This window comes from Nilaparvata lugens, chromosome 1, assembly GCF_014356525.2.
Source record: "Nilaparvata lugens isolate BPH chromosome 1, ASM1435652v1, whole genome shotgun sequence".
NCBI classification, from domain to species: Eukaryota; Metazoa; Arthropoda; class Insecta; order Hemiptera; family Delphacidae; genus Nilaparvata; species Nilaparvata lugens.
The window spans coordinates 41,476,671-41,492,081 of NC_052504.1; the positions used below are offsets into that span (position 1 = coordinate 41,476,671).

A 15,411-nucleotide genomic window follows, 5' to 3' on the forward strand; every position below is an offset into this window, starting at 1 on the left:
CACTATGAAGAGATAGCAGATATAGTGTGTTTCCAGCATTATTGACCTATCACCAGCTGTCTCATATCTTTGAATAGTAGACTTGAGATGCGTGAGTACACTATCGTCATGTGATCAATTTTCTTAACGGCAAGGAAAGTTGTGTGAGTATGCCACACCAGATTTTTATGTCTATATTGACTGGACTAGATGTCATTTTCACTGTTTGTAATCAAGGGGCTTGCAGTCGCTGAATTTTTCTAGTTTTGTTCTGTCTTGAAGTTTTATTGGTCCTAGCTATTCATAGCTTAGCCAGTAGGTATAATAAGGGTATTCTGGGACCACCGGCAATAAGCAGCCTAATTTAACCTAACCTAACCTAACTTAACCTCCCCCAAACCTAGTCTCAGTAATTTTGTCTCTCACCATGACTCCTTCCCCAACCAATAGGAGAGCAGGAAGCCTCCCACCATGATTTTCTCCCCAAAACAGGTGATGACAGGTGTGCTAAGAACAGGTGCAGCTGCTCTAACCAAAACCATAAAAAAAATTTCCTATTTAAAATTCCCCTATCAAAAATTTTTTAATATATAAGATAGCATATCAATATGCAAGCAGTGCTTCAGTCATTTTGATGATCAGTATGGAGTGTTAAAAGAAGAAAAGCTGAGGGAGCATTTGAAAATGTGTGTTGCTAATAATCCTATAAGAGTTGTGCTACCAGGTGGTAAACCATTTGCGAAGTTTGAGCATGTTGAGAGAGGTCTACGAGTACCTTTTGTTGTTGTTTACTGTGATTTTGAAAGTATTTTAAAGTCCGTACAAGGCTGTACACCAGATATCGCTGCATCATACATAGTACAAGTACATAAACATGAGGCTATGAGCATCTGTGTCCATTTGAAACAAACAATACAGTATGATAATTTACCCTCAAAGCCATTCATATACAGGGGTAGGGATGCTGCTAAGGTGTTACTTGAATATTTGAAGGAATTGGCTGAAGAAATAACAGAAATATATAGCTAAAACTAACAATCCAATGAATGAAATGAGTCCTGAAGAACTTGCTGCATACTTGTTATATGTGTGATAAACATTTCAGTGTAGATGATGTGAAAGTCAGAGATCACTGTCATATGACAGGAAATTACCGAGGGGCAGCACATAGTAGCTGTAATTTGAAGTATCAAGTCCCCCACTTCCTCCCTGTATTATTTCACAACCTTAGTGGATATGATAGTCACTTTATTGTGAGGGAGTAGGGTTATGATGAGAAGCAGATTGATATAATTCTCAACTCAGAAGAAAAATATATATCATTTTCAAAGACAATCAATAAATTCATGAAATTACGGTTTCTAGATTCATTTCATTTCATGCCAAGTAGCTTGGATAGTCTGGCTAGGAATCTCCCCAAACTTGAAGAGATCCCAAAGTTTATCCAACCTCAACATATTCCTCTACTAACAAGGAAAGGTGTATTTCCATATGAGTATATGACAAGTCGGGATAAATTAAATGAAACATCTCTCCCACCAAAAGCTGCATTTTATTCAAATCTTAATAAGACAGCAATTACTGATGAAGATTATTTACATGCAATAAATGTATGGAATACCTTTGGGTTCAAAAATCTTGGTGAATATAGTGACCATTATGCAAAAACTGATGTATTATTGTTGGCTGATATTTTTGAGAATTTTAGGGATATTACCATGAAAAAACAAAAGTTGGATCCATGTCATTATTATACATTACCTGGTCTATCTTGGGATACCATGTTAAGATTCACAGGTATTGAACTTGAACTTCTTACAGACTATGAGAAATTCATGATGATTGAGAAGGGGATAAGGGGAGGATTGTGTCAAGTTTCACATCGACATATCAAGGCCAACAATAAATTTATGAAAAACATTTGACTCCACAGCTGAGTGTTTTCATTGCTTTTGTAGATTGTAATAACCTATATGGTCTTGCCATGTCAAAACCCCTTCCATTTGGGGATTTTCAGTGGATTCATTTGAGTATGAATGATCTACTTGAAGCAAAAGAAGGAGATGAATATGGCTATATTCTTGAGGTTGATGTATCATATCCAAGTTCACTACATGTAGATCATTGTGATCTCTAATTTCTCCCTGAGCATACATCTATTGAAATTGATCAAAAAAAGTTATGTGCTCATGTGAATAGCAGGAAGCAATATATAGTTCACTATATTGCTTTGAAACAGGCAGTTGAACATGGCCTTATTGTTGAGAAAATTCACCATGCATTGAGATTCAAACAGTCATGCTGGCTGCAGCCATACATTGAACATAACACAAGACTTCGTACTTGCTCTAAAAATGCTTTTGAGAAGGATATATACAAATTATATAATTATTCAGTCTATGGTAAGACAATGGAGAATGTTCGTGAGAGATTTAATATGCAATTAGTGTGCAGTGATAGAAAGATGGAAAAAATGATTAGAAAGCCTGAGTTCATTGATAGAACAATTTTTAGTGAGAATTTGGTAGCTATTCATCTAAAGAAGAAAAAAATAATGTTAGACAAACCAATATACATAGGTCAAGCCATATTGGATATTCCAAAAACAGTGATTTATAACTTCCATTACAATGTAATGATACCAAGATATGGCAATGAGAACATTAAACTAGCATATACTGATACAGATAGTTTACTATATAAAATAGTTACTGATGATTTATATGATGATATATATAACATGATTGAGCACTTTGACACATCTGATTATCCCATTGACCATCCTTGCTATTCACCAGTGAATAAAAAAGTATTGGGAAAGTTCAAGGATGAGGCAAATAGTAAGATAATCTTGGAATTTGTGGGTCTTCGTGCGAAAATGTATTCCATAAGAATGTATGACCATGAAATAAAAAGAGCAAAAAGTGTTCAGTCAGCTGCATTAAATAAATATATTATATTTGATGATTATTTGAATTGTCTCAGCTTGAATAATGACCATAGACTGATAAATACCTGCATCAGATCTAAAGAGCATCATGTCTATACAGTGGATATAAATAAAAAAGCTCTTTGTTCCAAAGATGATAAGAGAATAGTATTAGAGGATGGAATATCCACATTACCAATCAGATACAAGAATAAAAGTTAAAAAAAAAAAATATTCCAAGAATCTCAATAAAACTTAAAGTACCCTCATTAAGAATATCAAATACCAGAATTTAGTATGGGGAATAAAAAAATTTAATAGAGGAATTTTAAATAGGAAATTTTTTTTATGGTTTTGGTTAGAGCAGCTGCACCTGTTCTTAGCACACCTGTCATCACCTGTTTTGGGGAGAAAATCATGGTGGGAGGCTTCCTGCTCTCCTATTGGTTGGGGAAGGAGTCATGGTGAGAGACAAAATGACTGAGACTAGGTTTGGGGGAGGTTAAGTTAGGTTAGGTTAAATTAGGCTGATCATTGCCGGTGGTCCCAGAATCCCCTTATTATACCTACTATAGCCTATATGTATTTTCTACTGATTTTGACAGTTGGAAAAATAATTTGTATTATTAAAATAATGAAAAAGACTGAAAAATTGAAAAAAACCACAGATTTATTGATACGGTACTTAGAAAGACCGGTTTCGGTTATTACACCGCATTGTCAATCTCTGATAAACTAAAACTGAATACAAGAGCAGCAGAATTTATACTAGTATGCAAGTACTGCTATTGGTCAAGGGCATGAATGCCTGCCATTGGCTCAGCTAGACAGTATCCTCCCACTCAATGGTGTCACAAAGTGGCGGCTTAAGCAATAGACTCGTCATGAGTGTGGTTTTGTGACACCATTGAGTGGGGGGAGACTCTCTAGCTGGGCAAATGGCAGGCGTTCATGCCCTTGATCAATAGCAGTACTTGCCTACTAGTATAAATTTTGCTGCTCTTGTATTTAGTTTTAGTTTATCAGAGATTGTCAATGTGGTGTAATAACCAAAACCAGTCTGTCTAAGTATCCATAAATCTGTGGTTTTTTGACAATTTCTTAGTCTTTTTCATTTAATATGAATAATTACCACAATATCAACTTCTCAACTACACAAAAAGTGATTTGTATTATTGTATTGTAGTCTTTTTCATTTAATATGAATAATTACCACAATATCAACTTCTCAACTACACAAAAAGTGATTTGTATTATTTCATTTCTTGTTATAACTGTGTAGATTTGCTGTACCTAGTATATTAAAAATGAATGCATCTCACCAGGCCCGAAACTAGGTGTTTTTTGAGGGGGGCAAAGATTCGTCTGCCCCCCCCCCATTTTATTATTAGCAATCCAATATAGAACATATTAGGAGGTAAAATCGTGACATTTGAATTCATGAAAAACTTACATTTGTTCAAACTACAACTCTTTGCATTACACATTAGATTACAACATATTAATACAAATAGTTATAAATATTACTTATTGTAACATTCTTTAAAATTTTCTGTCTAATTTTATACTTGACAATTTTTACATTTTTATATATTTTTTAATTCAAAGTACACAAACAATAAAGTTATTGTGTATTCCACAAAAATACTACAATGCAAATAATAGTTAGACTGTTTCAAGACAAACTATTCTATATAAGCCACACTTCAATGATATCAGTTCTTGAGTTGAATTTTGCGAGATTTTCTTGATGCAGGAATATTTATTATGTCATCATAATTGATCAAAGCAGCTCTCTTATGTTCTATTGATATAATTCTAAGGTTGTTAGCCTCTCCTACCGCATTGTACTTCTTAGGTAGTTTTTTATCAGTCTTAATTTGCTGAAACTTCTTTCTCCAGAGGCAACAGAAACTGAAATGGTTAGGAACAGTGTCAGTGCTGTGGTTATGTTTGGATAAGCTTCTTGAAGTTTATGTTTATAAATCAGATTCAACATCAACAAGGGTGTAGCATCCTTTAAATATGGCTCTACTACAAGTGTGTGATACTTGAAACTTTCAATTTCAAACATGAATTCTTCCTTATTTAAATCCTTATTGTAAATGCTGGCCAAAGCTTCTGCCTTACTCTTTAAATTACCTACTTACTTCCATTTCAAAAATGTTAACACCAGTTAAAAATCCAAATTTGTCATTTATACTCTCCAAAGTCACAAACCTTGTACTTAATTCCATGTTTAACCTGTCAATAACTTCTAAAAGACTCATTCTAAACAAGTCTTCAGCATATGACTCAGAGACTTAATCTCCACACACCTCACCAGGCATTTTTCTTCTTCCTTTTTCTATTATCTGAAAACTCCATCAGCACGTCGTTCTTCTCAGCTATCAATTTGGCTTCAGCAATTGCATCAGATGAAGAATAGTCCCTTGACGATGTAATAAAGTCCAGAAGGCCCTTGATGTTTCAGGTAGCCTTGCCTACAGTGAGGTCTTCTTTTTGAAGTACTTGATTGACATGATCTTTTTCAAAAGAGCATACCAAAAATAAGAAAAAGCGATGAATTCAAGTTTGTTCAAATTCTTTAGGAGAGCAGTAGCCTCACTTTTTGTTTCTGAAGTTGAGAGGTGATGTGACGTTAGTTCATCTAATGCCTGTATGATTTTATCATAATGTTTGTAAACAACCTCTACTGCCTCAAACTTTGCTGACCATCTTGTCTTGCAATGAGCCTTCAGAGTGAATGGTACGTGTTTCTTCAGAATTTCCCACCTCGAAGTTGAAGCAACGAAGAACGCATAAACACAGTGAAGTGTACCAAAATAGTTCCTGGCGTCAGTGTTAGCATTGGCTGCATGCACTCCTATCAAATTCAGCGAGTGTGCAGCACAAGGTACAAAATAAGCTAAATTGTTTTCTTGAAGCAGTCTGGACTGTACTCATTTGTATTTTCCTGCCATGTTTGCTCCATTGTCATAAGATTGGCCTCTACAGTTTTGGATATTTAGACAATCTTTTTCAATTGTCTGAAGAATGTGACTGAGACCTTCACCTGTTTTATCACTTACAACAAGAAAATCGACGTAACTTTCTGTTACTTCTGCAGAGTTAGCTTTTACATAGTGAACAATTTCAGTCATTTGCTCGTTTTTGCTAATGTCTGGTGTGCAGTCAAACATAAAAGAAAAATATTTGGCATCCAAAACTTCCTCAATGATTGTTTGTCGAATTTTGTTGGCAATTATCTCGAGAAACTCGTCTTGAATTATGTGAGAAAAATAAGTTACTTGACCTTTTTTATGTCAGTCAATGTGTTGTTCAAGTGGAACACTTTAATGAGATAGGAGGTCAATGGTATTCAAAAAGTGGCCACTGTCTCGGTCACTAGAATCACAGACTTCTTTAGAACCTCTGAAGGAATTTCCTTGTTTTGCCAGTAAGAGTACTGCATCAACAATGCAGCATAAAACTGCCCTCCAATGTGCTTCTTCTTGTACAATCTGATCCTGAAGATATATATCAATGCCAACATGTTCAAGAGATGACTCTAAAGATTTTCATGAACAGAAACACAACTTATGGTATGATGAATTCTCATGTTTGGATAATTTAACATTCAACTTTTTCCATTTCACAAATCTCTTTTCTTTTCACAAATCCCTCTTCTTTGGCTAAAGAAGATACTTCCGACTGAGACTCAGGTATGAGATATGAAAACTACCTGCAGGGTACACAGTACAATGCATTTTTACTTTCACTGTAACCCAGCCAAGACCTTTCAATTTTTGTTCCATTTTTAAGGGTTTTAAAAAACCAGTCCTTTGTCAGACTACGACCTTCTCTGTTACTTTTGGTGATATCAGGATCATATTGATGTTTTAGTTTCATCTTTGTGATGTAACATCTGTCAGCGTCAGAAAAGCTTGTTGGCCAAGAACCAGGGCCATTTAAATTAAAAGCTAACTCACAGGTGTTACTCCCAGGTTCTTGACTCAAATCAGGTGATGTTCCTAGAAGATCTTGTTCTTGATCACCTTTACCCTCATTCATTTTGTCCTCAACTCCAACCAAAGCTTCCATTTTCTCGTCTCATCTGTCTTGCAAGTCTTGCTGGCTGACTTCGGTGTCACCTAAAAGCAAAATATTTAAAAACGTTAGCAAAGTGTTAAAATGGCATTCTAGTTCAATAATTACTATAAGTTATTATATTTTGTATTTTTCTCTGGTATTTTTTACAGTACTCAAGCTTACAAAAATTCAGAAATCTGTAACATTTAGTTTATAATTTTGTTCATTTACATATTATTTGGGGAGAAAATTGAGAGTCAGAATCCATTACAAGCCCATAACTGTACAACATTTTTCTATTGGCATTGAAACTAACAAAGTTTTTTGTCAGTGTTAATGTTAACCAAGTATATTGGTGGCATTTTAAGCTATTATTCTGGACAGTATTGTTGTCGCTCTTATCTATCTCGGACAGTCAGACATGCACATAACAGTTCGCCGATGACAACACATCCCTGTGCCTGCGCACCGCACGCCCAGTGAGACAGTGGGTGTTCCATTAAAATAAAATGAATTGTTGCCTTGAAATGTTTACTTTACGGTTTCCTAGAAGTAGATCAGCTAATGATAACATTTTTCTCATGATTAGCTATGTCACATTATTGTTTCAAAAGTGGCGTTCTCGTTTTTGGACTAATAAGTACATTTAAATCTCATAAAATAAATGAGTTGCAACAATTTTTAACAAATGGGTTATGTCATATTATTTTTTACTATCAGGTAACCCGTGCTTTGCAAGGGTCTATTTTAAAACTTGATGTGATGAAATATAGAAGAATTAATGAAAATAGGCCTATAAAAATCTTCAGTTGATTAAGAACTTATAAGTAGCATTTCAAGTAAATCAAATCAAATATTTTTTATTGCCATTAACAAATACATGTATCGACAATGTCAATGTAACATAGAGCTAAGATAAAACATTACACATTAAAATTTGTGCACATGACAATATAAAACAATAAATTGGAAAAGCAGTACAGGCATTCTTACTCAGTTTGCTGTAACACAATTTCTCAGACGTCCTATAAGATACACCACTCTTGAAAGCCTCGTTTTCAGATAATTGATATGTTTCCCCCATGTCAGCTGATGATCAACATGAATACCCAAGAACTTCACATTATTAACTACACCGTATTCAATGAGTTCTTTATCATAAGGTCTCAAACTAAAGATAACATTTTCAGTTTTCCTTTCATTTAAAAGATAACCATTAGCCCTGAACCACACTTTTGCATCCGCCAATGAAATGTTTACAAGATTTGAGAGTTCTGCAAAATTATCTGAGGTATTCAAGAACGTTGTGTCGTCAGCATATAAAACTGTTTTACTCAATACATTGTGAGGCAAGTCATTTATACTTATCAGAAACAGCAGAGGGCCAAGAACAGAACCCTGAGGTACCCCATATTTTTAATTTACAAGTTCAGACCACTCACCCTTAATACAGACTGCCTGCTTTCTATCTTTCAAATATTAACCAAATAGTGAAAGTGATTCACCTCTGAATCCATAATAATCAAGTTTTTCCAACAAGTCAGAATGGTCAACACAATCAAATGCTTTACTCAGGTCACAAAATGTGACCTGGGTATAGCACCTGTTCTCAAAGGCCTGAATAACATCAGAGACTAGACTCTCCACTGCATCCACTGTTGCCTTACCCTTTCTAAAGCCACACTGGTCTCCAGATAATACCTTCTTTCATTCTAAAAATTCATTTACTTGCTCGCAAATCAGAATCTCTATGATCTTGGATATAACTGGTACTAAGGAAACTGGTCGGTAGCTCTCTGGTTTACCTTTATCTCCTTCTTTGAATATAGGGCACACCTTAGATATTTTAAGAATATCTGGAAAAATACCCTCTAGCAGTATTCTATTAATACACAGAGTGAGAGGAGTCACAATGAAAGGTATTATTGATTTTAAAAAACTGTTAGACATGTTGTAATAATCGTCACTATATGAATTACTTAAATGCTTTGCAGCTCTCAAGACATCTTCTTCAACAATAGTTTTCCACTTGAAAGATTCATTTGACCTATTATTTGCTTTATGAAGACAGTTCTTTGCTGACTTATTTGGCTCTACAATGTCACTTTTTACTTTGTCTACAGATTCGACACAGTACATATTAAAAGAATTTGGTGATATCATAGGCTTTATTCCACCCGACAGGTTACAACTACTTTTAATTAGATCTCAAGCAGCCTTACATTTATTTTTGCTACTATTTATTAATGTACTGTTATAGGAAGCTTTGGCATTAGACATTTCTCTTGTATACTCTTTCTTCAGTGCTATCAGCTGGGCTTCAACTATATCACTACCAGTGCTCTTATAAAGAAAATCGAGAGACAGAATTTTATCTTCAGTCTTAGCAAGGTTTGGGGTGTACCACTTTCCTTTTGTTTTAACTACTCTATTTCTAGTATTGCACTGTTTTGAAACCAAGTAACAATTAAGAATGCTGGTCAAGGAATTAAAAAAAATATTAAACATTGTCGACGCATCCAATGAATCATTGAGAGCCAGCAGGCTCCAGTCAGTGTTTCTCAGAGTTTCAATGAGAAGAGGAACGTTTTTAGAAGGTAACATGAGTTTGGTAGTACCACTTGAATTATCGGAAGCGTCAGAATCTACTATACATGATATTTTGGGTGTTATCAGACTCACCAACAATCCATCATGGTCAGAAAACGGAAAATCCTTAACCACAGAACACTTAACTTGACAGCGTTGACAATTTACAAAAACATTGTCTAGGCAGCTATCACCTCTGGTCGGCTGCGAATTGATACAAAAACAGTTATTCTGTCGAAGGATGTTGAGGAACTCCAACGCGGTAGGCTTTGTTGTTGTAACATCAAAGTCCACATTGAAATCACCTCCAGCTACAATGATATAACCCTCCCATTTAGATAGGTGAGTTAGAAGACTCTCAAGAGCGCTTAGAAATACAAATGGATCATAACCTGGCGAATGATAGATACAGATTATTATAATCTTAAATCTATCAACTATGATAGCTGATGCTTCTAGGTTGAATTCAGAAATAAAGCTATCTATATTCAAAGCTCTTGCTTCAATGCCATTTGCTACAAAAATAGCGGTGCCTCCTCTAATGTGGTTGGTTCTACAAAAATAAGAAGAGCAATAGTATCCCTCAGGGTGTGAGTATTCTATTTCATTGTTACACAACCAATGTTCTGTCAGACATAGAAACAGAATAGGAGCCCCTGAACCACTTTTTAAATCTGAAACAAGACTTTCCAAAATAACTGATTTTTTATTCAGCCCTTGTACATTCAAGAAAAAAAATCCAATACCTGCCTTCTCAAAGTCGGTGTTATTCAAGCTATATACATCTATATTTACAGGTTCCACCTCACTACAAATCAGACCTTGATGAGGAGATGATATATTCACAAAATAACCATCATCTTCTTGACTACAACTATCCACCAGCCTTAGGGTGTCTGGCCTAAAAATGAATTTGTAAAAGCCCCTAATGGAATGGATTTCTGCTCATCAGCTACCCTATTTACTACTTCCATTATTTTACTACAGACATATTTCTTTCCTCAAGTGTTCAAATGTAAACCATGTGAGGTGTGAAGTCTTCTACCAATGTCACTAATATTAATAAATGAAACATTTCTGAAGTGTTTACATAGATTGAAATTTTCCTCATTAGCTTTCTTAATTTCTTGATTGATAGCAGACCACTTTGGAAGGTCATGCCTGTGAGGCACTGAGAACACAATCACATTTTTTGCCCGTCGATTTTGCAGATCGTGTAGCTTGCTGCGAAGTGCTGAGTGAAGCTCCTTCCTCTCATTGCAGGTGATATCGTTTCCACCAGCCAAGAAGACGCTCACATCGTTGTCGCTCAGCTCACCCGACTCCTTTGCCACATCCCTGAATTTAGCTCCCGGCTTCACCACGGCAGAGAACTGATGTTTTCTAGCATTGAAGTGCTTATATACGTCCCTACCCTGGCTGCTCGCAAACAATCGTACATTTAAAGACCTTGAGCTAGTAGGCCTAGTCCTGGAATCAGTTCTCTTAGCCGGCAGCAAGGGCTGTGATTCTTTCTCCTCCAATAAAGAGAATCTATTTTCAGTCTGTGTAAATGAACTGAAAGCACTAGTTCTAGGTCTTGATGTATGCTTGGGCATGACAAACTCAGATCTCGAATTTGGAGACTTGCAATCTTCTAATTTTTTAATAGAATTTAGTTCTGACTGCAATTTTTCAATTTTTTCTGTAGCAAGTTGAGAGTCGCATTGCAAAATATTAATAATAGCATCTCTCGAGCTAATATCCTCCTTCATCTGTTCTGAATTCTCCTTCGATAATTTTAATTTGTATTTGAGGTCATCAATCTCAGCATTCGCCCTCTCTTCATTGTATATAGAGTCATCGAGATTATTTTTCCTACTATTCTTTTCTTGAAAGAGTTTTAAATGAAGTGACTTGTTTTCTGCTGCCGAGTCAGCCAATATTCTCTTCAAATCGTCATTCACTTTAATCGAAGCATCATATTTGTTAAGAAGGGAGGTAATTTCCGGTATTAAATCAATTACTGCATCCTCTGAGTACGTTTTTGAGATGTATTCAAGAACAGTATGAATTTTCACAGCAACATCCATGACTTGTTCATCAATCAACCCTTCTTTAAGACTGCAAAGATCTTTTTCCATCTGCGTTTTCAGTTTATTTCGCCCTGTTCGTGTCATCATCATATAGCTTGTGTCTTGAAACTTCTCAATATAACCCCTTCAAGAAAAAAAATGACAATAAAGGGGCAAAGGATTAAACATAGAACAATCTTGTTGACAGCTGTTATCTACCAGGGAGCGATGATAATAATAATTGGAAAACTATGCTGAGATGAGTGAGCTAATCGGTATGAAAACACTGTAAAGATGATAAATGTTATCAGCGTCACGCTGCTATCTGTATTGATAAGGCAGTCCTACTCGGGGATGGGCTGCCGACCTAATATGGTAGAATTAGGCTAGAGATGCCAGCACCCAATTACGCCGCTCTCTCCTGAGAGTCGAGCAGTTACAACCCAAGCTTGGATAGCCGTCGTCAAGGAAACGCGTAAACAACGCTGATAACAGTAGCTGGTGTCGAAGTAGTATCAAGGTCACAACGGCTGACGAAAGATCAAGACACAGGACTGTGCCGGTAGACAATATGGAGTTGAAAAGTGTGGTTAGATTATTGGATAGTTCAGTTTAAAGCATTAAATGTGGTTTAAATTATGATTACTGCAATTTGAAAGTTCTTCACAAGTAACTCATCTCTTATATAAACACTAAATCACTTACTTGAAAGAAAAAACGACACTGGAAATTAGTTATTAAGTAAACTTCTGGAGCTTTGAATTCACCGTGTTTCTGTGTATCCTCGCGCATGCGCCTCCGAAATCAGTCCAGTAGTTCAGATGTGATGATGTGTCAAACATAATTTTCCTATCCTTTACACATGTATACGTGTTCGAGCCAGTTCTTTCCTTATGATAAAGGAAATGGATGAGAATAAATTTTGAAAGGTTTGAGATATCAATGTGCGGTTTTCACCATACCTTTTCTCTGTAAATCCTGTATCGGAATCATGTATCATATGACCACCTTCCAATTGAAAAAAAAAGTTGGATTCAAAATGGCGGAAAAAATTTAGGTGCAACAGAAAACCTGATTTATCATTCAAAAAGGATCCCCAATCTAATACCTATCTTCTAATTCCCCTTTTGAAAGAAATGTTCTGCTGCTTCCTTACAACAACTGAAAGCATGACAAATAATTGAAAGCTTGACAAACTGAAAACTTGATTTAATCAAATCTTGAAGAATTTAAAATAGGTTTATAACCATCCTTGGTTAAACAAGAATCTATATGCAAAATTTCAAGCTATCAGTCCAGTACTTCAGACTTTATGATGCCTCCAACATAATTTTCCTATACTTTATACCTGTATACGTGTATTTTAGTATAGAAGATAATAGATGGATAGATGATCATTGTTATTTTACCAAAAGATAGAATAAGTTGAATAGTTTCTCTTTCAGAGGGAATTTTGACAACCCACAAAACTCATTTTTCATTTGAAGATATAAAGAAAAGGTGCATATGACCTCTTTTTTTTTTTTGCTCAGCTTGCCAAAATACCCCACATTCAAATATTAAAATTTTCGACTGACTGTATAGTGAGTCAGCCATTCTATCAGGGCTCTAATAATTTTGAAATTTCAATTAAATAAAAATGGAAGAGAATAATTTATTTATGTAAATATCAACACCTTTATTCAAAGACATATTAACTGCATGCGTTTTCATATTGCCGATACAGCATCGATGAAACTGTAGACGTTTATTAAGCACTTTGTCTCAAAAAACTGTTCTAGCTCAAAAATTAATAATCCATGCCACGTGTAGGCCTAAAGGTGCGTACAGATATATGCGCCGCGAACATGAGTAATTCACTTTCAATCAGCTGATTATATCTGTTTTTTTCACAGAAACAGTAAGATATAGATATAAAAAGCTTGGCATCAGCTGATTAAAAGTGAATTACTCATGTTCGCAGCATGTAAATCTCTACGCACTTTAAACATTGCATCAGGAAAACAAAGTTTCAAAACTATGTTTTTTCTAAACAGATGTTTTTGAGATAATTTCTTTGATGCAGCTGTTTCACATTCACCATATTATTATACAGAGTTTGTGAAAATGAACATATTCATTAATTATCAAAACAATACTATTATTATATTTATAATAAAAATATTATCATTATTATTGAAAATATTTATGAATTATCAAGACAATATTATTGAGGTTAAGTGGTATCAGGTGGAAAGCAATAATAGAAATTGATGTTCTTTTTTTAATTTCGACCATATGATCTGGTGATTTTTTTATGAAATTGTATGTACCATTGATGAAATTTTAACATTAATTCAGAAAAATCTAGAAGGAAAATTGAAATTTGGGCTTCCAGGTGCACAAGATTTATATTTTTAGAATCTATGTTCAAAATTTGGAGATCTAAATCATTCCTGTTTTTCCGGTATGCAATCCACAAGTTGACATGTTTTGATGTGAACAAACGAACACATGAACAAACGAACACACAAACAAACACAACCCTACTCTCTCTTACTATATAGTTTATTTTCTTATTCACCTAAGTTTAATTCTTACCTGATTTGGAGCTGGAGCTGGGGTGTTTATAAAAACTTCTCTAGTTTAGGAGTTTGAGATAGCGCCTCGTTTTCTTTTATCTTTTTTTGTTTTGCAAGTTTCCGATAAGCTGCTCCACTCATTCGCTTTCGACCATCCATTGTTGTTAAACGTGAAAACTTAACAGGAATAACAATAGTTTTCAAAGTTTTTTAAGGAAATAATTTCGTAAATATGATCAAACATAACAGGAGTCGGCCTACATTAAGCTAACATGGCAGACGGGAAAGCAAACTTTCGTACTGTGAAACAGCGAAGCTGACTGATCATTATATAAGGGAGGACTGGCAATTCATTCACATGCTAAGGGAGAAATGGCGCTTGCGTCTGCGCGTTTGGGGTCCGTCATGTCTATATTTAGAAGTGTGCGAAGTGGCTGTTACCTGTCACCAGTCTCTCTCTGTCTCGCTAGGCGCATTCGCAGACTATCAGTTGTGCGCGGAAGAGTGAGGAAGTATGAGTTCAATAATACTTATTAATATTTACCCACAACAATGCTCCAAACATTTTTCCAATACCGTTTTTACATTTTACTTATTGTCTTTTATTTATTCATTTTACTTTTTACCGCTCCCCAAATTCTGCCGCCCGGGGCAGCTGTCCCCTTTGACCCCCCCCCTAGTTCCGGGCCTGCATCTCACAATTATACTACACATATACTTAATCAACATACACAGTCTATCATAGCATAGACAAAATAAATAGGCTTATACTCTGAAAAAATAACTTTTGACTTGGAGGGATATGCGGCAAAGAGAAATGGATGGAGATCAGCCAATTACTGCGGTGATGGACAGTCATAGGTAGAAGCGCAGTTTCGATTACAGTCAGTCCACTAAAGGCTTCCAGTGAGGAAACTCCGAAAGTTTAACATGAGCACTTAGAAACTCACTTTATTTATTCTTATGGCTTTTATCGGCAGAGAGATCCTTTTGGATGTTCTGCCTTGCCGTATTACTCAATGTCATTTCCTATCAACACTCAAGTTTATAGATTATGTATTGGGTTCTTCATGTTTACTCACTAAAAATTTGCACTTCCACTTCCTGAGTTTCTGTTTCATAAAGTTTAAAATCAATAAAACTATTTTTAGTTTAAAGATATTATATTTAAAGATACTCTCTAGAAATATAGAGAATGCTGGCCTGTTCAGAACGGCGACATCACCGC

General features: G+C 35.3%; 1 protein-coding gene across 1 annotated transcript in view; it reads right to left on the reverse strand.

Annotated features, from left to right (window-relative positions):
* Nucleotides 1-15,411, reverse strand: part of LOC111058711 — a 69,654-nt gene that overhangs the window by 41,518 nt on the left and 12,725 nt on the right. The gene's annotated exons all lie outside the window — the stretch shown is intronic.